This window comes from Pseudochaenichthys georgianus, chromosome 21, assembly GCF_902827115.2.
Source record: "Pseudochaenichthys georgianus chromosome 21, fPseGeo1.2, whole genome shotgun sequence".
Classification (NCBI taxonomy): Eukaryota; Metazoa; Chordata; class Actinopteri; order Perciformes; family Channichthyidae; genus Pseudochaenichthys; species Pseudochaenichthys georgianus.
In genome coordinates, this window is record NC_047523.1 from 37,524,604 (window position 1) to 37,545,146 (window position 20,543).

Sequence of the window (20,543 nt, forward strand, 5' to 3'; positions counted from 1 at the left end):
TATTTTTACAGTCGGCCGGGTCACTGATTACTGGATGAGCTGCTGCATGAGACAGACACTGACGCTGTCCAAAGAGAAGGAGGAAAAAGAGAGGCTCCGTGTATTTTATCATGATATTATATAGTCGTTATTCATTTGTTTTAAAGCTCAATAAATAACAAAGAAGACCTTTGACCGGCACTTTTATAATTTTGTCCGGAAGATTTCAACTTTAATACACGCTGACTGGCGAAAAACTCGTGTCCGGTTCCCTCGGCCCCCACCGCGGAGAATAAACAGAAGGGCAAACATGACAACCATGCTTCTTCGCTGCTTTTGTGGAGGAAGTTACAGCGCCACCTACAGGCTCCTGCATATGTACTGCAGCTTCTCCAGCGGTTGGAGCTAAACGGAGCGGTCTCGTGTGGGCAGACACTATCCGGATAATTATTGCATGTGGACGGAAGCCGTTTGCGATTGCGTTTGCGTTAATCCTATGCGTTTAGCCGTTTTCGTCCTCGTGGGGCCGCAGCCTCAGTCTTGCTGTGAACGCTTGTTTGCTGTTTGGCCGAAAGTTCCATTCAACCTTTTGTCTTGTTGCAAAGTGCTGGAATCGGCTGCCATTAAGTAAGATCCGCCCAAATCATGGTCTCGTCTGAAAGGGGGAACTAAGCTAAGGACTTGTCATCCCTTTAGGGCGCTTTTTCTCAGTGTATTGATTTTGGTTGTACTTTTTTAAAACTTGTCTGTCCTTGAAATTATCATATTTCAAACCTTTCTCATGGCTTGCCCGTGGTTTAGGCTCCAAGCTTAAAAGAGGATACATTGTATTTTAGCTGTGGAAGAAGGCTGCGTTATCAGCGGTGTTTAAGCAGCTTTGAATCCAATGGTGATATTCCATTTCCATGGTGAGATTGGAGCCAAGTCACAGCATCACAAAGAACAGAGCATGCACTCACCGCACAGCTTCTCCCCGATGCCGCCCCCTACACCCTGTCGTTTGACAGTGGTCCTTTTTTTTGTTTGACTTTGAAAGAGTTGTTAAAATATGAATATTTGAGCAAATGGTGTATGAGAGCAATAGTTAACTGCGCATTGTCCTCCTCACTCTGTTTACAGCTGTGTCAATTGAAAGGAATAAAGTAAAAGCTTACGGCACCGGGTATTCCCAGGCGGTCTCCCATCCAAGTACTGACCCGGCCCGACCCTGCTTAGCTTCCGAGATCGGACGAGATCGGGCGTGTTCAGGGTGGTATGGCCGTAAACGAAAATTGACACGGCACACATGCTATTTATAGCTGCTCAAACGCCGCCGCCGCCGCCGCCGCCGCTGATAAGCCTCCACCTTCTCACTTCCAGCTCAGATACAATGGATCCTCTTTGACTCCTGGAAATCACCTGTTTGGAGCCCCATGTTTGCTGGCACATTGCGTGGACATTTGGCAAAACACACAAAGTGGTGCTCTTCAATCATGACTTGTATCAACAATGCTGCATTCATATCAAATACGGCGTCTCAGTCTTGCTGTGAACGCTTGTTTGCTGTTTGGCTGAAAGTTCCATTCAACCTTTTGTCTTGTTGCAAAGTGCTGGAATCGGCTGCCATTTAAGTAAGATCCGCCCAAATCATGGTCTCGTCTGAAAGGGGGAACTAAGCTAAGGACTTGTCATCCCTTTAGGGCGCTTTTTCTCAGTGTATTGATTTTGGTTGTACTTTTTTAAAACTTGTCTGTCCTTGAAATTATCATATTTCAAACCTTTCTCATGGCTTGCCCGTGGTTTAGGCTCCAAGCTTAAAAGAGGATACATTGTATTTTAGCTGTGGAAGAAGGCTGCGTTATCAGCGGTGTTTAAGCAGCTTTGAATCCAATGGTGATATTCCATTTCCATGGTGAGATTGGAGCCAAGTCACAGCATCACAAAGAACAGAGCATGCACTCACCGCACAGCTTCTCCCCGATGCCGCCCCCTACACCCTGTCGTTTGACAGTGGTCCTTTTTTTTGTTTGACTTTGAAAGAGTTGTTAAAATATGAATATTTGAGCAAATGGTGTATGAGAGCAATAGTTAACTGCGCATTGTCCTCCTCACTCTGTTTACAGCTGTGTCAATTGAAAGGAATAAAGTAAAAGCTTACGGCACCGGGTATTCCCAGGCGGTCTCCCATCCAAGTACTGACCCGGCCCGACCCTGCTTAGCTTCCGAGATCGGACGAGATCGGGCGTGTTCAGGGTGGTATGGCCGTAAACGAAAATTGACACGGCACACATGCTATTTATAGCTGCTCAAACGCCGCCGCCGCCGCCGCCGCCGCTGATAAGCCTCCACCTTCTCACTTCCAGCTCAGATACAATGGATCCTCTTTGACTCCTGGAAATCACCTGTTTGGAGCCCCATGTTTGCTGGCACATTGCGTGGACATTTGGCAAAACACACAAAGTGGTGCTCTTCAATCATGACTTGTATCAACAATGCTGCATTCATATCAAATACGGCGTCTCAGTCTTGCTGTGAACGCTTGTTTGCTGTTTGGCTGAAAGTTCCATTCAACCTTTTGTCTTGTTGCAAAGTGCTGGAATCGGCTGCCATTTAAGTAAGATCCGCCCAAATCATGGTCTCGTCTGAAAGGGGGAACTAAGCTAAGGACTTGTCATCCCTTTAGGGCGCTTTTTCTCAGTGTATTGATTTTGGTTGTACTTTTTTAAAACTTGTCTGTCCTTGAAATTATCATATTTCAAACCTTTCTCATGGCTTGCCCGTGGTTTAGGCTCCAAGCTTAAAAGAGGATACATTGTATTTTAGCTGTGGAAGAAGGCTGCGTTATCAGCGGTGTTTAAGCAGCTTTGAATCCAATGGTGATATTCCATTTCCATGGTGAGATTGGAGCCAAGTCACAGCATCACAAAGAACAGAGCATGCACTCACCGCACAGCTTCTCCCCGATGCCGCCCCCTACACCCTGTCGTTTGACAGTGGTCCTTTTTTTTGTTTGACTTTGAAAGAGTTGTTAAAATATGAATATTTGAGCAAATGGTGTATGAGAGCAATAGTTAACTGCGCATTGTCCTCCTCACTCTGTTTACAGCTGTGTCAATTGAAAGGAATAAAGTAAAAGCTTACGGCACCGGGTATTCCCAGGCGGTCTCCCATCCAAGTACTGACCCGGCCCGACCCTGCTTAGCTTCCGAGATCGGACGAGATCGGGCGTGTTCAGGGTGGTATGGCCGTAAACGAAAATTGACACGGCACACATGCTATTTATAGCTGCTCAAACGCCGCCGCCGCCGCCGCCGCTGATAAGCCTCCACCTTCTCACTTCCAGCTCAGATACAATGGATCCTCTTTGACTCCTGGAAATCACCTGTTTGGAGCCCCATGTTTGCTGGCACATTGCGTGGACATTTGGCAAAACACACAAAGTGGTGCTCTTCAATCATGACTTGTATCAACAATGCTGCATTCATATCAAATACGGCGTCTCAGTCTTGCTGTGAACGCTTGTTTGCTGTTTGGCTGAAAGTTCCATTCAACCTTTTGTCTTGTTGCAAAGTGCTGGAATCGGCTGCCATTTAAGTAAGATCCGCCCAAATCATGGTCTCGTCTGAAAGGGGGAGCTAAGCTAAGGACTTTTCATCCCTTTAGGGCGCTTTTCTCAGTGTATTGATTTTGGTTGTACTTTTTTAAAACTTGTCTGTCCTTGAAATTATCATATTTCAAACCTTTCTCATGGCTTGCCCGTGGTTTTAGGCTCCAAGCTTAAAAGAGGATACATTGCATTTTAGCTGTGGAAGAAGGCTGCGTTATCAGCGGTGTTTAAGCAGCTTTGAATCCAATGGTGATATTCCATTTCCATGGTGAGATTGGAGCCAAGTCACAGCATCACAAAGGACAGAGCATGCACTCACCGCACAGCTTCTCTCCGATGCCGCCCCCTACACCCTGTCGTTTGACAGTGGTCCTTTTTTTTGTTTGACTTTGAAAGAGTTGTTAAAATATGAATATTTGAGCAAATGGTGTATGAGAGCAATAGTTAACTGCGCATTGTCCTCCTCACTCTGTTTACAGCTGTGTCAATTGAAAGGAATAAAGTAAAAGCTTACGGCACCGGGTATTCCCAGGCGGTCTCCCATCCAAGTACTGACCCGGCCCGACCCTGCTTAGCTTCCGAGATCGGACGAGATCGGGCGTGTTCAGGGTGGTATGGCCGTAAACGAAAATTGACACGGCACACATGCTATTTATAGCTGCTCAAACGCCGCCGCCGCCGCCGCTGATAAGCCTCCACCTTCTCACTTCCAGCTCAGATACAATGGATCCTCTTTGACTCCTGGAAATCACCTGTTTGGAGCCCCATGTTTGCTGGCACATTGCGTGGACATTTGGCAAAACACACAAAGTGGTGCTCTTCAATCATGACTTGTATCAACAATGCTGCATTCATATCAAATACGGCGTCTCAGGCTGCGGCCCCACGAGGACGAATTCGGTCGTTTGCGTTACTGTTTAGTGTCATATAGACCGTTCGGCCACACGAGGACGACCGAATATGGCACTAAACGACTGAGGAAACGACAACGGGTCCCAAGGTGGATAGAAATGCATACGCCACTCTCTGGGGGGTCAAACAGCTCCGTGTGTGCGCCCTATACGGACATTTTCAGATCACTGATAGTGATTGCGCAATAGCCCCGCCTCTCCCCACCTCTTCTGCTCACCTCCGCTTACCCGCGCCAGTGCTGAAGTGTTTCGCCACCACCAACAACAATGGCGGATCGCAGAGTTGCTATCGTGCTCCGGACGCTATTGACCATGCTACAGTTGTTTGTGCAACATCTACAGCAATAACGATGAGGCAATAGCCCCGCCTCTCCCCACCTCTGCTGCTCACCCCCACGTCAAAGTAAACTGCACCCTGAATTCAGATTATTTATCTTTCTCTCGCGAGTGGAGTCTAATCTGACAGGACGGAGACACGCAGCTCTGCTCACCTGCAGCTCCTCCCGCTGCAGCAAAACACACACTTCAAGTCAGATCATCACCCTTAGCTATTTTAATTACCTCTCAAACTCCCTAAACTAGTTATAAATATGTTTATTTTTACAGTCGGCCTGGTCACTGATTACTGGATGAGCTGCTGCATGAGACAGACACTGACGCTGTCCAAAGAGAAGGAGGAAAAAGAGAGGCTCCGTGTATTTTATCATGATATTATATAGAGTCGTTATTCATTTGTTTTAAAGCTCAATAAATAACAAAGAAGACCTTTGACCGGCACTTTTATAATTTTGTCCGGAAGATTTCAACTTTAATACACGCTGACTGGCGAAAAACTCTGTCCGGTTCCCTCGGCCCCCACCGCGGAGAATAAACAGAAGGGCAAACATGACAACCATGCTTCTTCGCTGCTTTTGTGGAGGAAGTTACAGCGCCACCTACAGGCTCCTGCATATGTACTGCAGCTTCTCCAGCGGTTGGAGCTAAACGGAGCGGTCTCGTGTGGGCAGACACTATCCGGATAATTATTGCATGTGGACGGAAGCCGTTTGCGATTGCGTTTGCGTTAATCCTATGCGTTTAGCCGTTTTCGTCCTCGTGGGGCCGCAGCCTCAGTCTTGCTGTGAACGCTTGTTTGCTGTTTGGCTGAAAGTTCCATTCAACCTTTTGTCTTGTTGCAAAGTGCTGGAATCGGCTGCCATTTAAGTAAGATCCGCCCAAATCATGGTCTCGTCTGAAAGGGGGAGCTAAGCTAAGGACTTTTCATCCCTTTAGGGCGCTTTTCTCAGTGTATTGATTTTGGTTGTACTTTTTTAAAACTTGTCTGTCCTTGAAATTATCATATTTCAAACCTTTCTCATGGCTTGCCCGTGGTTTTAGGCTCCAAGCTTAAAAGAGGATACATTGCATTTTAGCTGTCCACAAAGGACAGAGCATGCACTCACCGCACAGCTTCTCTCCGATGCCGCCCCCTACACCCTGTCGTTTGACAGTGGTCCTTTTTTTTGTTTGACTTTGAAAGAGTTGTTAAAATATGAATATTTGAGCAAATGGTGTATGAGAGCAACAGTTAACTGCGCATTGTCCTCCTCACTCTGTTTACAGCTGTGTCAATTGAAAGGAATAAAGTAAAAGCTTACGGCACCGGGTATTCCCAGGCGGTCTCCCATCCAAGTACTGACCCGGCCCGACCCTGCTTAGCTTCCGAGATCGGACGAGATCGGGCGTGTTCAGGGTGGTATGGCCGTAAACGAAAATTGACACGGCACACATGCTATTTATAGCTGCTCAAACGCCGCCGCTGATAAGCCTCCACCTTCTCACTTCCAACTCAGATACAATGGATCCTCTTTGACTCCTGGAAATCACCTGTTTGGAGCCCCATGTTTGCTGGCACATTGCGTGGACATTTGGCAAAACACACAAAGTGGTGCTCTTCAATCATGACTTTTATCAACAATGCTGCATTCACATCAAATACGGCGTCTCAGGCTGCGGCCCCACGAGGACGAATTCGGTCGTTTGCGTTACTGTTTAGTGTCATATAGACCGTTCGGCCACACGAGGACGACCGAATATGGCACTAAACGACTGAGGAAACGACAACGGGTCCCAAGGTGGATAGAAATGCATACGCCACTCTCTGGGGGGTCAAACAGCTCCGTGTGTGCGCCCTATACGGACATTTTCAGATCACTGATAGTGATTGCGCAATAGCCCCGCCTCTCCCCACCTCCGCTTACCCCGCGCCAGTGCTGAAGTGTTTCGCCACCACCAACAACAATGGCGGATCGCAGAGTTGCTATCGTGCTCCGGACGCTATTGACCATGCTACAGTTGTTTGTGCAACATCTACAGCAATAACGATGAGGCAATAGCCCCGCCTCTCCCCACCTCTGCTGCTCACCCCCACGTCAAAGTAAACTGCACCCTGAATTCAGATTATTTATCTTTCTCTCGCGAGTGGAGTCTAATCTGACAGGACGGAGACACGCAGCTCTGCTCACCTGCAGCTCCTCCCGCTGCAGCAAAACACACACTTCAAGTCAGATCATCACCCTTAGCTATTTTAATTACCTCTCAAACTCCCTAAACTAGTTATAAATATGTTTATTTTTACAGTCGGCCGGGTCACTGATTACTGGATGAGCTGCTGCATGAGACAGACACTGACGCTGTCCAAAGAGAAGGAGGAAAAAGAGAGGCTCCGTGTATTTTATCATGATATTATATAGTCGTTATTCATTTGTTTTAAAGCTCAATAAATAACAAAGAAGACCTTTGACCGGCACTTTTATAATTTTGTCCGGAAGATTTCAACTTTAATACACGCTGACTGGCGAAAAACTGTGTCCGGTTCCCTCGGCCCCCACCGCGGAGAATAAACAGAAGGGCAAACATGACAACCATGCTTCTTCGCTGCTTTTGTGGAGGAAGTTACAGCGCCACCTACAGGCTCCTGCATATGTACTGCAGCTTCTCCAGCGGTTGGAGCTAAACGGAGCGGTCTCGTGTGGGCAGACACTATCCGGATAATTATTGCATGTGGACGGAAGCCGTTTGCGATTGCGTTTGCGTTAATCCTATGCGTTTAGCCGTTTTCGTCCTCGTGGGGCCGCAGCCTCAGTCTTGCTGTGAACGCTTGTTTGGTGTTTGGCCGAAAGTTCAATTCAACCTTTTGTCTTGTTGCAAAGTGCTGGAATCGGCTGCCAAGTAAGATCCGCCCAAATCATGGTCTCGTCTGAAAGGGGGAACTAAGCTAAGGACTTGTCATCCCTTTAGGGCGCTTTTTCTCAGTGTATTGATTTTGGTTGTACTTTTTTAAAACTTGTCTGTCCTTGAAATTATCATATTTCAAACCTTTCTCATGGCTTGCCCGTGGTTTAGGCTCCAAGCTTAAAAGAGGATACATTGTATTTTAGCTGTGGAAGAAGGCTGCGTTATCAGCGGTGTTTAAGCAGCTTTGAATCCAATGGTGATATTCCATTTCCATGGTGAGATTGGAGCCAAGTCACAGCATCACAAAGAACAGAGCATGCACTCACCGCACAGCTTCTCCCCGATGCCGCCCCCTACACCCTGTCGTTTGACAGTGGTCCTTTTTTTTGTTTGACTTTGAAAGAGTTGTTAAAATATGAATATTTGAGCAAATGGTGTATGAGAGCAATAGTTAACTGCGCATTGTCCTCCTCACTCTGTTTACAGCTGTGTCAATTGAAAGGAATAAAGTAAAAGCTTACGGCACCGGGTATTCCCAGGCGGTCTCCCATCCAAGTACTGACCCGGCCCGACCCTGCTTAGCTTCCGAGATCGGACGAGATCGGGCGTGTTCAGGGTGGTATGGCCGTAAACGAAAATTGACACGGCACACATGCTATTTATAGCTGCTCAAACGCCGCCGCCGCCGCCGCCGCTGATAAGCCTCCACCTTCTCACTTCCAGCTCAGATACAATGGATCCTCTTTGACTCCTGGAAATCACCTGTTTGGAGCCCCATGTTTGCTGGCACATTGCGTGGACATTTGGCAAAACACACAAAGTGGTGCTCTTCAATCATGACTTGTATCAACAATGCTGCATTCATATCAAATACGGCGTCTCAGTCTTGCTGTGAACGCTTGTTTGCTGTTTGGCTGAAAGTTCCATTCAACCTTTTGTCTTGTTGCAAAGTGCTGGAATCGGCTGCCATTTAAGTAAGATCCGCCCAAATCATGGTCTCGTCTGAAAGGGGGAACTAAGCTAAGGACTTGTCATCCCTTTAGGGCGCTTTTTCTCAGTGTATTGATTTTGGTTGTACTTTTTTAAAACTTGTCTGTCCTTGAAATTATCATATTTCAAACCTTTCTCATGGCTTGCCCGTGGTTTAGGCTCCAAGCTTAAAAGAGGATACATTGTATTTTAGCTGTGGAAGAAGGCTGCGTTATCAGCGGTGTTTAAGCAGCTTTGAATCCAATGGTGATATTCCATTTCCATGGTGAGATTGGAGCCAAGTCACAGCATCACAAAGAACAGAGCATGCACTCACCGCACAGCTTCTCCCCGATGCCGCCCCCTACACCCTGTCGTTTGACAGTGGTCCTTTTTTTTGTTTGACTTTGAAAGAGTTGTTAAAATATGAATATTTGAGCAAATGGTGTATGAGAGCAATAGTTAACTGCGCATTGTCCTCCTCACTCTGTTTACAGCTGTGTCAATTGAAAGGAATAAAGTAAAAGCTTACGGCACCGGGTATTCCCAGGCGGTCTCCCATCCAAGTACTGACCCGGCCCGACCCTGCTTAGCTTCCGAGATCGGACGAGATCGGGCGTGTTCAGGGTGGTATGGCCGTAAACGAAAATTGACACGGCACACATGCTATTTATAGCTGCTCAAACGCCGCCGCCGCCGCCGCCGCTGATAAGCCTCCACCTTCTCACTTCCAGCTCAGATACAATGGATCCTCTTTGACTCCTGGAAATCACCTGTTTGGAGCCCCATGTTTGCTGGCACATTGCGTGGACATTTGGCAAAACACACAAAGTGGTGCTCTTCAATCATGACTTGTATCAACAATGCTGCATTCATATCAAATACGGCGTCTCAGTCTTGCTGTGAACGCTTGTTTGCTGTTTGGCTGAAAGTTCCATTCAACCTTTTGTCTTGTTGCAAAGTGCTGGAATCGGCTGCCATTTAAGTAAGATCCGCCCAAATCATGGTCTCGTCTGAAAGGGGGAACTAAGCTAAGGACTTGTCATCCCTTTAGGGCGCTTTTTCTCAGTGTATTGATTTTGGTTGTACTTTTTTAAAACTTGTCTGTCCTTGAAATTATCATATTTCAAACCTTTCTCATGGCTTGCCCGTGGTTTAGGCTCCAAGCTTAAAAGAGGATACATTGTATTTTAGCTGTGGAAGAAGGCTGCGTTATCAGCGGTGTTTAAGCAGCTTTGAATCCAATGGTGATATTCCATTTCCATGGTGAGATTGGAGCCAAGTCACAGCATCACAAAGAACAGAGCATGCACTCACCGCACAGCTTCTCCCCGATGCCGCCCCCTACACCCTGTCGTTTGACAGTGGTCCTTTTTTTTGTTTGACTTTGAAAGAGTTGTTAAAATATGAATATTTGAGCAAATGGTGTATGAGAGCAATAGTTAACTGCGCATTGTCCTCCTCACTCTGTTTACAGCTGTGTCAATTGAAAGGAATAAAGTAAAAGCTTACGGCACCGGGTATTCCCAGGCGGTCTCCCATCCAAGTACTGACCCGGCCCGACCCTGCTTAGCTTCCGAGATCGGACGAGATCGGGCGTGTTCAGGGTGGTATGGCCGTAAACGAAAATTGACACGGCACACATGCTATTTATAGCTGCTCAAACGCCGCCGCCGCCGCCGCCGCTGATAAGCCTCCACCTTCTCACTTCCAGCTCAGATACAATGGATCCTCTTTGACTCCTGGAAATCACCTGTTTGGAGCCCCATGTTTGCTGGCACATTGCGTGGACATTTGGCAAAACACACAAAGTGGTGCTCTTCAATCATGACTTGTATCAACAATGCTGCATTCATATCAAATACGGCGTCTCAGTCTTGCTGTGAACGCTTGTTTGCTGTTTGGCTGAAAGTTCCATTCAACCTTTTGTCTTGTTGCAAAGTGCTGGAATCGGCTGCCATTTAAGTAAGATCCGCCCAAATCATGGTCTCGTCTGAAAGGGGGAGCTAAGCTAAGGACTTTTCATCCCTTTAGGGCGCTTTTCTCAGTGTATTGATTTTGGTTGTACTTTTTTAAAACTTGTCTGTCCTTGAAATTATCATATTTCAAACCTTTCTCATGGCTTGCCCGTGGTTTTAGGCTCCAAGCTTAAAAGAGGATACATTGCATTTTAGCTGTCCACAAAGGACAGAGCATGCACTCACCGCACAGCTTCTCTCCGATGCCGCCCCCTACACCCTGTCGTTTGACAGTGGTCCTTTTTTTTGTTTGACTTTGAAAGAGTTGTTAAAATATGAATATTTGAGCAAATGGTGTATGAGAGCAACAGTTAACTGCGCATTGTCCTCCTCACTCTGTTTACAGCTGTGTCAATTGAAAGGAATAAAGTAAAAGCTTACGGCACCGGGTATTCCCAGGCGGTCTCCCATCCAAGTACTGACCCGGCCCGACCCTGCTTAGCTTCCGAGATCGGACGAGATCGGGCGTGTTCAGGGTGGTATGGCCGTAAACGAAAATTGACACGGCACACATGCTATTTATAGCTGCTCAAACGCCGCCGCTGATAAGCCTCCACCTTCTCACTTCCAACTCAGATACAATGGATCCTCTTTGACTCCTGGAAATCACCTGTTTGGAGCCCCATGTTTGCTGGCACATTGCGTGGACATTTGGCAAAACACACAAAGTGGTGCTCTTCAATCATGACTTTTATCAACAATGCTGCATTCACATCAAATACGGCGTCTCAGGCTGCGGCCCCACGAGGACGAATTCGGTCGTTTGCGTTACTGTTTAGTGTCATATAGACCGTTCGGCCACACGAGGACGACCGAATATGGCACTAAACGACTGAGGAAACGACAACGGGTCCCAAGGTGGATAGAAATGCATACGCCACTCTCTGGGGGGTCAAACAGCTCCGTGTGTGCGCCCTATACGGACATTTTCAGATCACTGATAGTGATTGCGCAATAGCCCCGCCTCTCCCCACCTCTTCTGCTCACCTCCGCTTACCCCGCGCCAGTGCTGAAGTGTTTCGCCACCACCAACAACAATGGCGGATCGCAGAGTTGCTATCGTGCTCCGGACGCTATTGACCATGCTACAGTTGTTTGTGCAACATCTACAGCAATAACGATGAGGCAATAGCCCCGCCTCTCCCCACCTCTGCTGCTCACCCCCACGTCAAAGTAAACTGCACCCTGAATTCAGATTATTTATCTTTCTCTCGCGAGTGGAGTCTAATCTGACAGGACGGAGACACGCAGCTCTGCTCACCTGCAGCTCCTCCCGCTGCAGCAAAACACACACTTCAAGTCAGATCATCACCCTTAGCTATTTTAATTACCTCTCAAACTCCCTAAACTAGTTATAAATATGTTTATTTTTACAGTCGGCCGGGTCACTGATTACTGGATGAGCTGCTGCATGAGACAGACACTGACGCTGTCCAAAGAGAAGGAGGAAAAAGAGAGGCTCCGTGTATTTTATCATGATATTATATAGTCGTTATTCATTTGTTTTAAAGCTCAATAAATAACAAAGAAGACCTTTGACCGGCACTTTTATAATTTTGTCCGGAAGATTTCAACTTTAATACACGCTGACTGGCGAAAAACTGTGTCCGGTTCCCTCGGCCCCCACCGCGGAGAATAAACAGAAGGGCAAACATGACAACCATGCTTCTTCGCTGCTTTTGTGGAGGAAGTTACAGCGCCACCTACAGGCTCCTGCATATGTACTGCAGCTTCTCCAGCGGTTGGAGCTAAACGGAGCGGTCTCGTGTGGGCAGACACTATCCGGATAATTATTGCATGTGGACGGAAGCCGTTTGCGATTGCGTTTGCGTTAATCCTATGCGTTTAGCCGTTTTCGTCCTCGTGGGGCCGCAGCCTCAGTCTTGCTGTGAACGCTTGTTTGGTGTTTGGCCGAAAGTTCAATTCAACCTTTTGTCTTGTTGCAAAGTGCTGGAATCGGCTGCCAAGTAAGATCCGCCCAAATCATGGTCTCGTCTGAAAGGGGGAACTAAGCTAAGGACTTGTCATCCCTTTAGGGCGCTTTTTCTCAGTGTATTGATTTTGGTTGTACTTTTTTAAAACTTGTCTGTCCTTGAAATTATCATATTTCAAACCTTTCTCATGGCTTGCCCGTGGTTTAGGCTCCAAGCTTAAAAGAGGATACATTGTATTTTAGCTGTGGAAGAAGGCTGCGTTATCAGCGGTGTTTAAGCAGCTTTGAATCCAATGGTGATATTCCATTTCCATGGTGAGATTGGAGCCAAGTCACAGCATCACAAAGAACAGAGCATGCACTCACCGCACAGCTTCTCCCCGATGCCGCCCCCTACACCCTGTCGTTTGACAGTGGTCCTTTTTTTTGTTTGACTTTGAAAGAGTTGTTAAAATATGAATATTTGAGCAAATGGTGTATGAGAGCAATAGTTAACTGCGCATTGTCCTCCTCACTCTGTTTACAGCTGTGTCAATTGAAAGGAATAAAGTAAAAGCTTACGGCACCGGGTATTCCCAGGCGGTCTCCCATCCAAGTACTGACCCGGCCCGACCCTGCTTAGCTTCCGAGATCGGACGAGATCGGGCGTGTTCAGGGTGGTATGGCCGTAAACGAAAATTGACACGGCACACATGCTATTTATAGCTGCTCAAACGCCGCCGCCGCCGCCGCCGCTGATAAGCCTCCACCTTCTCACTTCCAGCTCAGATACAATGGATCCTCTTTGACTCCTGGAAATCACCTGTTTGGAGCCCCATGTTTGCTGGCACATTGCGTGGACATTTGGCAAAACACACAAAGTGGTGCTCTTCAATCATGACTTGTATCAACAATGCTGCATTCATATCAAATACGGCGTCTCAGTCTTGCTGTGAACGCTTGTTTGCTGTTTGGCTGAAAGTTCCATTCAACCTTTTGTCTTGTTGCAAAGTGCTGGAATCGGCTGCCAAGTAAGATCCGCCCAAATCATGGTCTCGTCTGAAAGGGGGAACTAAGCTAAGGACTTTTCATCCCTTTAGGGCGCTTCTTCTCAGTGTATGGATTTTGGTTGTACTTTTTTAAAACTTGTCTGTCCTTGAAATTATCATATTTCAAACCTTTCTCATGGCTTGCCCGTGGTTTAGGCTCCAAGCTTAAAAGAGGATACATTGTATTTTAGCTGTGGAAGAAGGCTGCGTTATCAGCGGTGTTTAAGCAGCTTTGAATCCAATGGTGATATTCCATTTCCATGGTGAGATTGGAGCCAAGTCACAGCATCACAAAGGACAGAGCATGCACTCACCGCACAGCTTCTCCCCGATGCCGCCCCCTACACCCTGTCGTTTGACAGTGGTCCTTTTTTTTGTTTGACTTTGAAAGAGTTGTTAAAATATGAATATTTGAGCAAATGGTGTATGAGAGCAACAGTTAACTGCGCATTGTCCTCCTCACTCTGTTTACAGCTGTGTCAATTGAAAGGAATAAAGTAAAAGCTTACGGCACCGGGTATTCCCAGGCGGTCTCCCATCCAAGTACTGACCCGGCCCGACCCTGCTTAGCTTCCGAGATCGGACGAGATCGGGCGTGTTCAGGGTGGTATGGCCGTAAACGAAAATTGACACGGCACACATGCTATTTATAGCTGCTCAAACGCCGCCGCCGCCGCCGCCGCTGATAAGCCTCCACCTTCTCACTTCCAGCTCAGATACAATGGATCCTCTTTGACTCCTGGAAATCACCTGTTTGGAGCCCCATGTTTGCTGGCACATTGCGTGGACATTTGGCAAAACACACAAAGTGGTGCTCTTCAATCATGACTTGTATCAACAATGCTGCATTCATATCAAATACGGCGTCTCAGTCTTGCTGTGAACGCTTGTTTGCTGTTTGGCTGAAAGTTCCATTCAACCTTTTGTCTTGTTGCAAAGTGCTGGAATCGGCTGCCATTTAAGTAAGATCCGCCCAAATCATGGTCTCGTCTGAAAGGGGGAGCTAAGCTAAGGACTTTTCATCCCTTTAGGGCGCTTTTCTCAGTGTATTGATTTTGGTTGTACTTTTTTAAAACTTGTCTGTCCTTGAAATTATCATATTTCAAACCTTTCTCATGGCTTGCCCGTGGTTTTAGGCTCCAAGCTTAAAAGAGGATACATTGCATTTTAGCTGTCCACAAAGGACAGAGCATGCACTCACCGCACAGCTTCTCTCCGATGCCGCCCCCTACACCCTGTCGTTTGACAGTGGTCCTTTTTTTTGTTTGACTTTGAAAGAGTTGTTAAAATATGAATATTTGAGCAAATGGTGTATGAGAGCAACAGTTAACTGCGCATTGTCCTCCTCACTCTGTTTACAGCTGTGTCAATTGAAAGGAATAAAGTAAAAGCTTACGGCACCGGGTATTCCCAGGCGGTCTCCCATCCAAGTACTGACCCGGCCCGACCCTGCTTAGCTTCCGAGATCGGACGAGATCGGGCGTGTTCAGGGTGGTATGGCCGTAAACGAAAATTGACACGGCACACATGCTATTTATAGCTGCTCAAACGCCGCCGCTGATAAGCCTCCACCTTCTCACTTCCAACTCAGATACAATGGATCCTCTTTGACTCCTGGAAATCACCTGTTTGGAGCCCCATGTTTGCTGGCACATTGCGTGGACATTTGGCAAAACACACAAAGTGGTGCTCTTCAATCATGACTTTTATCAACAATGCTGCATTCACATCAAATACGGCGTCTCAGGCTGCGGCCCCACGAGGACGAATTCGGTCGTTTGCGTTACTGTTTAGTGTCATATAGACCGTTCGGCCACACGAGGACGACCGAATATGGCACTAAACGACTGAGGAAACGACAACGGGTCCCAAGGTGGATAGAAATGCATACGCCACTCTCTGGGGGGTCAAACAGCTCCGTGTGTGCGCCCTATACGGACATTTTCAGATCACTGATAGTGATTGCGCAATAGCCCCGCCTCTCCCCACCTCTCTGCTCACCTCCGCTTACCCCGCGCCAGTGCTGAAGTGTTTCGCCACCACCAACAACAATGGCGGATCGCAGAGTTGCTATCGTGCTCCGGACGCTATTGACCATGCTACAGTTGTTTGTGCAACATCTACAGCAATAACGATGAGGCAATAGCCCCGCCTCTCCCCACCTCTGCTGCTCACCCCCACGTCAAAGTAAACTGCACCCTGAATTCAGATTATTTATCTTTCTCTCGCGAGTGGAGTCTAATCTGACAGGACGGAGACACGCAGCTCTGCTCACCTGCAGCTCCTCCCGCTGCAGCAAAACACACACTTCAAGTCAGATCATCACCCTTAGCTATTTTAATTACCTCTCAAACTCCCTAAACTAGTTATAAATATGTTTATTTTTACAGTCGGCCGGGTCACTGATTACTGGATGAGCTGCTGCATGAGACAGACACTGACGCTGTCCAAAGAGAAGGAGGAAAAAGAGAGGCTCCGTGTATTTTATCATGATATTATATAGTCGTTATTCATTTGTTTTAAAGCTCAATAAATAACAAAGAAGACCTTTGACCGGCACTTTTATAATTTTGTCCGGAAGATTTCAACTTTAATACACGCTGACTGGCGAAAAACTCTGTCCGGTTCCCTCGGCCCCCACCGCGGAGAATAAACAGAAGGGCAAACATGACAACCATGCTTCTTCGCTGCTTTTGTGGAGGAAGTTACAGCGCCACCTACAGGCTCCTGCATATGTACTGCAGCTTCTCCAGCGGTTGGAGCTAAACGGAGCGGTCTCGTGTGGGCAGACACTATCCGGATAATTATTGCATGTGGACGGAAGCCGTTTGCGATTGCGTTTGCGTTAATCCTATGCGTTTAGCCGTTTTCGTCCTCGTGGGGCCGCAGCCTCAGTCTTGCTGTGAACGCTTGTTTGGTGTTTGGCCGAAAGTTCAATTCAACCTTTTGTCTTGTTGCAAAGTGCTGGAATCGGCTGCCAAGTAAGATCCGCCCAAATCATGGTCTCGTCTGAAAGGGGGAACTAAGCTAAGGACTTGTCATCCCTTTAGGGCGCTTTTTCTCAGTGTATTGATTTTGGTTGTACTTTTTTAAAACTTGTCTGTCCTTGAAATTATCATATTTCAAACCTTTCTCATGGCTTGCCCGTGGTTTAGGCTCCAAGCTTAAAAGAGGATACATTGTATTTTAGCTGTGGAAGAAGGCTGCGTTATCAGCGGTGTTTAAGCAGCTTTGAATCCAATGGTGATATTCCATTTCCATGGTGAGATTGGAGCCAAGTCACAGCATCACAAAGAACAGAGCATGCACTCACCGCACAGCTTCTCCCCGATGCCGCCCCCTACACCCTGTCGTTTGACAGTGGTCCTTTTTTTTGTTTGACTTTGAAAGAGTTGTTAAAATATGAATATTTGAGCAAATGGTGTATGAGAGCAATAGTTAACTGCGCATTGTCCTCCTCACTCTGTTTACAGCTGTGTCAATTGAAAGGAATAAAGTAAAAGCTTACGGCACCGGGTATTCCCAGGCGGTCTCCCATCCAAGTACTGACCCGGCCCGACCCTGCTTAGCATCCGAGATCGGGCGTGTTTTTTTTTTTTAATCTTTTATTATCAAAATTCACATATTTACAGTTTATCACATTTTCTTTTTACAACAAGGAACCCCTTTTACAGGGATCCAGCATCATCCAAAAATAAAATAAAAAGTCTTTATTGCATCACAAAGTTGAAGTGTAACTTCCCCTCCTCCTCTTCAATCAATGAACATCCTTCCAGATATTCCTCTATAAACTCGTCTTTTCCCATATATATCTACAACAGTCTGATGTCTCTCTTTATCATCCCCACCGTCAGGTCCCAGACACTGACGATTTTCCCCTCAAAATGAGCGACATTCCTTCTTAGCTTTACAGCATATCTGGCATGGCTTAATACAAGGTTCAGCAGGTTTACATTGTATCCATACATTTTCCCCCTCCATCCAAATAACCACAGTTCCTTCCAGTCCCTCGTCTTTATTTCCTTTTCATCCCAACACCTGTACAACATGTCTTTCATTCTTTGAAAGAAACCCATATACCACCCTGAACACGCCCGAGAGCGGATGTGCGGTGAAAGTGTTGCTCATGACAGTGAGAAATCGGAGAAATAAAATCTGAAATAGAGAATATTCAGAGCATATCTGTGGGTGAATCCCTCCCCAAACAGCTTATGGCAGGAATGACTTGAAAAACGGGACAAAAGTGCGTACTCTCCGGAGTGCAGCGGCCGGAGGTCCAGAAAGCAGCAACAGAAAAGGAGAAAAACTGTGAAAAATACGGAAAGAAAAGTCGACAAGGGACAGGAAAAGAAGGAAAAGAAAGAGGGAACGGATGCAAAGGAGAACAACACGAGTGGTGAAGCTCCCAAAGGTGGGAATCGAGTTGTAATGAAATGTGGAGCGATGCTCACTGCTGCGGGTGCCGAGGCTGCTGTGAAGCTAGCTACAAAGGGAGGTGAAATGGCGGGAGAAGTGACGGCGGAGAAGGATGAAGATAAACGGAAAGAGAGGGGACAAAGTGAGAAAGTGAACGGGGGAAACAGCAGCAGATCAAGCAAGGACAATATTCAGGAGAAGAAACGCAGAGAAAAGGAGTTAATGGGTGAGCAGAAAGGTGAAGAAGAGGCGGGAGTATGCATGAATTATGATGTGGAGCTAACAGTGATCGTCTCCGTGGAAGGGAGACTTTCTATGATGGACTTGCTGTTGGGTATCCAAAGACAATGTGGGATAATTGTGGGATGCAGAACGAAAGTGGATGGATGTTATGAAATCACAATGAAGACACGGGAAGGGAAAAGGGCGCTGTTAGATGGAATAAGGGAGAATGGGATCTTAGTCAAAGCGCGGGAACTGAAAGTGATGGAGGTAACAGTTTCGTTTATGCACCTGCCAGTCTACATAAAAGATGGTGTGATTTTCGGGAAGCTGTTGGAGTGGGGAGTGGAGCCTGCTTCGCCGATCAGAAGGAGATTCCTGCCAGGAGAGGGGAGAGAGAGGATAGCGGACGGCACACGCATCCTAAAAGTGCGTTTCAACGATAAGGTCCGTTCCCTCCCATATTCTGCCAGATTAGTACGGAGTACTTCAAGATAATGCATGACAGACAGACACAGGTGTGCAGGCAGTGCCTCAAATCCACACATCTACAGGGAATGCCCAGAAATAGCTTGCCACAGATGTAAGGGCGTGGGGCACTTTGCCAGGAACTGCGAGATGGGGAGAGGCGCACGAGGGAGGTCGAGCCCGCAGCTGAAGGTACTACGGGAGCAGATGGAGGGGAGAAGCAGGAGGCACCGAGAGGAGATGGGGAGGAGAAGCTGGCGGGAGGAGTAGAAGAGCCCGCAACGGAGATACAAGAAGAGGGTGAGGAAGGGAGTGTGTTGGGGTGCCCCAACGACGAAGAGGAAGTGCTGAGCGAGCTGCATGGTGAAAACGGAGGCGGGCGGCAGAGCGGAGAGGACGGAGGCGCTGGAGTGACAGAGGAGGAGGAGGAGGGACCGGCTGAAGACACGTCAAAGGCAAGCATGAGTAAAAAAAGAAAGAAGAAAAGCAAAAGAAAAGACAACAATGTAGAAGAATATAAAAAAGAGGACATTGGAAGCGGAGGAACTGAAGGAAGAGGAGATACAGGAAGCGACGAAACTTCGGAGCCAGGTGGGAAGAGGAGCTATGCTGAGGCTGAGGAGGAACATGAAGGAATGCCGGGTGAGGAGCAGTCTGCGAGCGTGAAGGCGGAGAAGGGTCCTGACGGTGAACGGGTCTCCAGAGATGTGAGTGCGGAGGCGGCGAAGACGGCTTTGAAGCATGAGAAACGACAGGTGGGCAGTTCACGGGGTGAGGCTACATTTAAATGACATTGATTATGATGCATCTCCTTTTTCTCCTTATAATGGTGACAATATCATCGTTTAATGGACATGGGCTGAAGCAGACGGACAGAAGGGAGAGGGCCATTTTGCTGTGTGCCACTGACATTGTTTTCTTCCAAGAAACGCACTGGAATGAAAGATGTGTGGATGATGTGAAAAAGAGTTGGATGGGTGATGTGTATGTGAGTAACGGGGGTACGAAAGCTAGAGGGGTGGCGATACTAATTAAATCAGGGGTGGTGGAGAATGTGAGCAAAGTGGAGGATGACGGTGATGGAAGAATGATTGGTGTAGTGTTTGATTATATGGGAGCAACATATAAGCTCATCAACATATATGCACCAAATGATGAAAGGGAGAGATTATGTGAGAATTAAGTCACGGTTTCTTTCATGCACTTGCCAACGTACATAGGTGATGGGGTGATATTTGCGAGGTTACGGGAGTGGGGGGTGGAGCCAGTAACGAAGATTGTGAGGAGACTCATACCGGGGACACGGGTGGCAGACGGAACTCGGATTTTGAGAGTTTTATTTAAAGGAGAGGTGCATTCCCTCCCTTACTCTACAAAACTCAGAGTAGCAGATGGGGAAGAGTATTTTAACGTGAAACACGATGGGCAGAGGCAGGTGTGCAGGAATTGCCTCAGACCGGGGCACATATACAGAGAGTGCCCAATGATTTCATGTCACAAACGCAATGGGGCGGGGCACCTGACGAGGAACTGTGGGGAGAAGAGGGATAGGTGGGAAGAGAAAGGGAAAGGTCCCCACAAGGGTGCGGAGGGTGAGGGAGAGGAGGAGGATTTCCCCCCCCCCCCCCCGGAGGGCCCCTCGACGAATCCCCCCCCCCCCCAACCAGTTCCCAAAGACCCAAACACCCCCCCCCCCCACCTTTAACCCCCCCCAAGGAAGATGGAGAGAAAGGGTCGGAATCAGAAGACTATGAGGATGCTGAAGATATGCAGGTGACTGGGGAAAAAAGGGTGGGG

The 20,543-nt window shown here is 47.4% G+C and overlaps 12 non-coding genes across 12 annotated transcripts; all 12 read right to left on the reverse strand.

Moving 5' to 3' along the window:
• Nucleotides 1-1,126: 1,126 nt before the first annotated feature.
• LOC117467137 (5S ribosomal RNA) lies at nucleotides 1,127-1,245 on the reverse strand. Its single transcript, XR_004554342.1, has one exon. It is a non-coding gene; the product is annotated as a 5S ribosomal RNA (ribosomal RNA).
• Nucleotides 1,246-2,109: 864 nt separating this feature from the next.
• On the reverse strand, nucleotides 2,110-2,228 carry LOC117467146 (5S ribosomal RNA). The gene has a single exon (XR_004554350.1). It is a non-coding gene; the product is annotated as a 5S ribosomal RNA (ribosomal RNA).
• Nucleotides 2,229-3,092: 864 nt separating this feature from the next.
• On the reverse strand, nucleotides 3,093-3,211 carry LOC117467156 (5S ribosomal RNA). Its single transcript, XR_004554360.1, has one exon. It is a non-coding gene; the product is annotated as a 5S ribosomal RNA (ribosomal RNA).
• Nucleotides 3,212-4,072: 861 nt separating this feature from the next.
• Nucleotides 4,073-4,191, reverse strand: LOC117467157 (5S ribosomal RNA). Its single transcript, XR_004554361.1, has one exon. It is a non-coding gene; the product is annotated as a 5S ribosomal RNA (ribosomal RNA).
• Nucleotides 4,192-6,106: 1,915 nt separating this feature from the next.
• On the reverse strand, nucleotides 6,107-6,225 carry LOC117467158 (5S ribosomal RNA). The gene has a single exon (XR_004554362.1). It is a non-coding gene; the product is annotated as a 5S ribosomal RNA (ribosomal RNA).
• Nucleotides 6,226-8,206: 1,981 nt separating this feature from the next.
• Nucleotides 8,207-8,325, reverse strand: LOC117467138 (5S ribosomal RNA). Its single transcript, XR_004554343.1, has one exon. It is a non-coding gene; the product is annotated as a 5S ribosomal RNA (ribosomal RNA).
• An 861-nt stretch (nucleotides 8,326-9,186) lies between these two features.
• LOC117467139 (5S ribosomal RNA) lies at nucleotides 9,187-9,305 on the reverse strand. Its single transcript, XR_004554344.1, has one exon. It is a non-coding gene; the product is annotated as a 5S ribosomal RNA (ribosomal RNA).
• Nucleotides 9,306-10,166: 861 nt separating this feature from the next.
• Nucleotides 10,167-10,285, reverse strand: LOC117467140 (5S ribosomal RNA). The gene has a single exon (XR_004554345.1). It is a non-coding gene; the product is annotated as a 5S ribosomal RNA (ribosomal RNA).
• A 768-nt stretch (nucleotides 10,286-11,053) lies between these two features.
• On the reverse strand, nucleotides 11,054-11,172 carry LOC117467141 (5S ribosomal RNA). Its single transcript, XR_004554346.1, has one exon. It is a non-coding gene; the product is annotated as a 5S ribosomal RNA (ribosomal RNA).
• Nucleotides 11,173-13,166: 1,994 nt separating this feature from the next.
• On the reverse strand, nucleotides 13,167-13,285 carry LOC117467142 (5S ribosomal RNA). The gene has a single exon (XR_004554347.1). It is a non-coding gene; the product is annotated as a 5S ribosomal RNA (ribosomal RNA).
• An 857-nt stretch (nucleotides 13,286-14,142) lies between these two features.
• Nucleotides 14,143-14,261, reverse strand: LOC117467144 (5S ribosomal RNA). Its single transcript, XR_004554348.1, has one exon. It is a non-coding gene; the product is annotated as a 5S ribosomal RNA (ribosomal RNA).
• Nucleotides 14,262-15,029: 768 nt separating this feature from the next.
• LOC117467145 (5S ribosomal RNA) lies at nucleotides 15,030-15,148 on the reverse strand. Its single transcript, XR_004554349.1, has one exon. It is a non-coding gene; the product is annotated as a 5S ribosomal RNA (ribosomal RNA).
• Nucleotides 15,149-20,543: the final 5,395 nt, after the last annotated feature.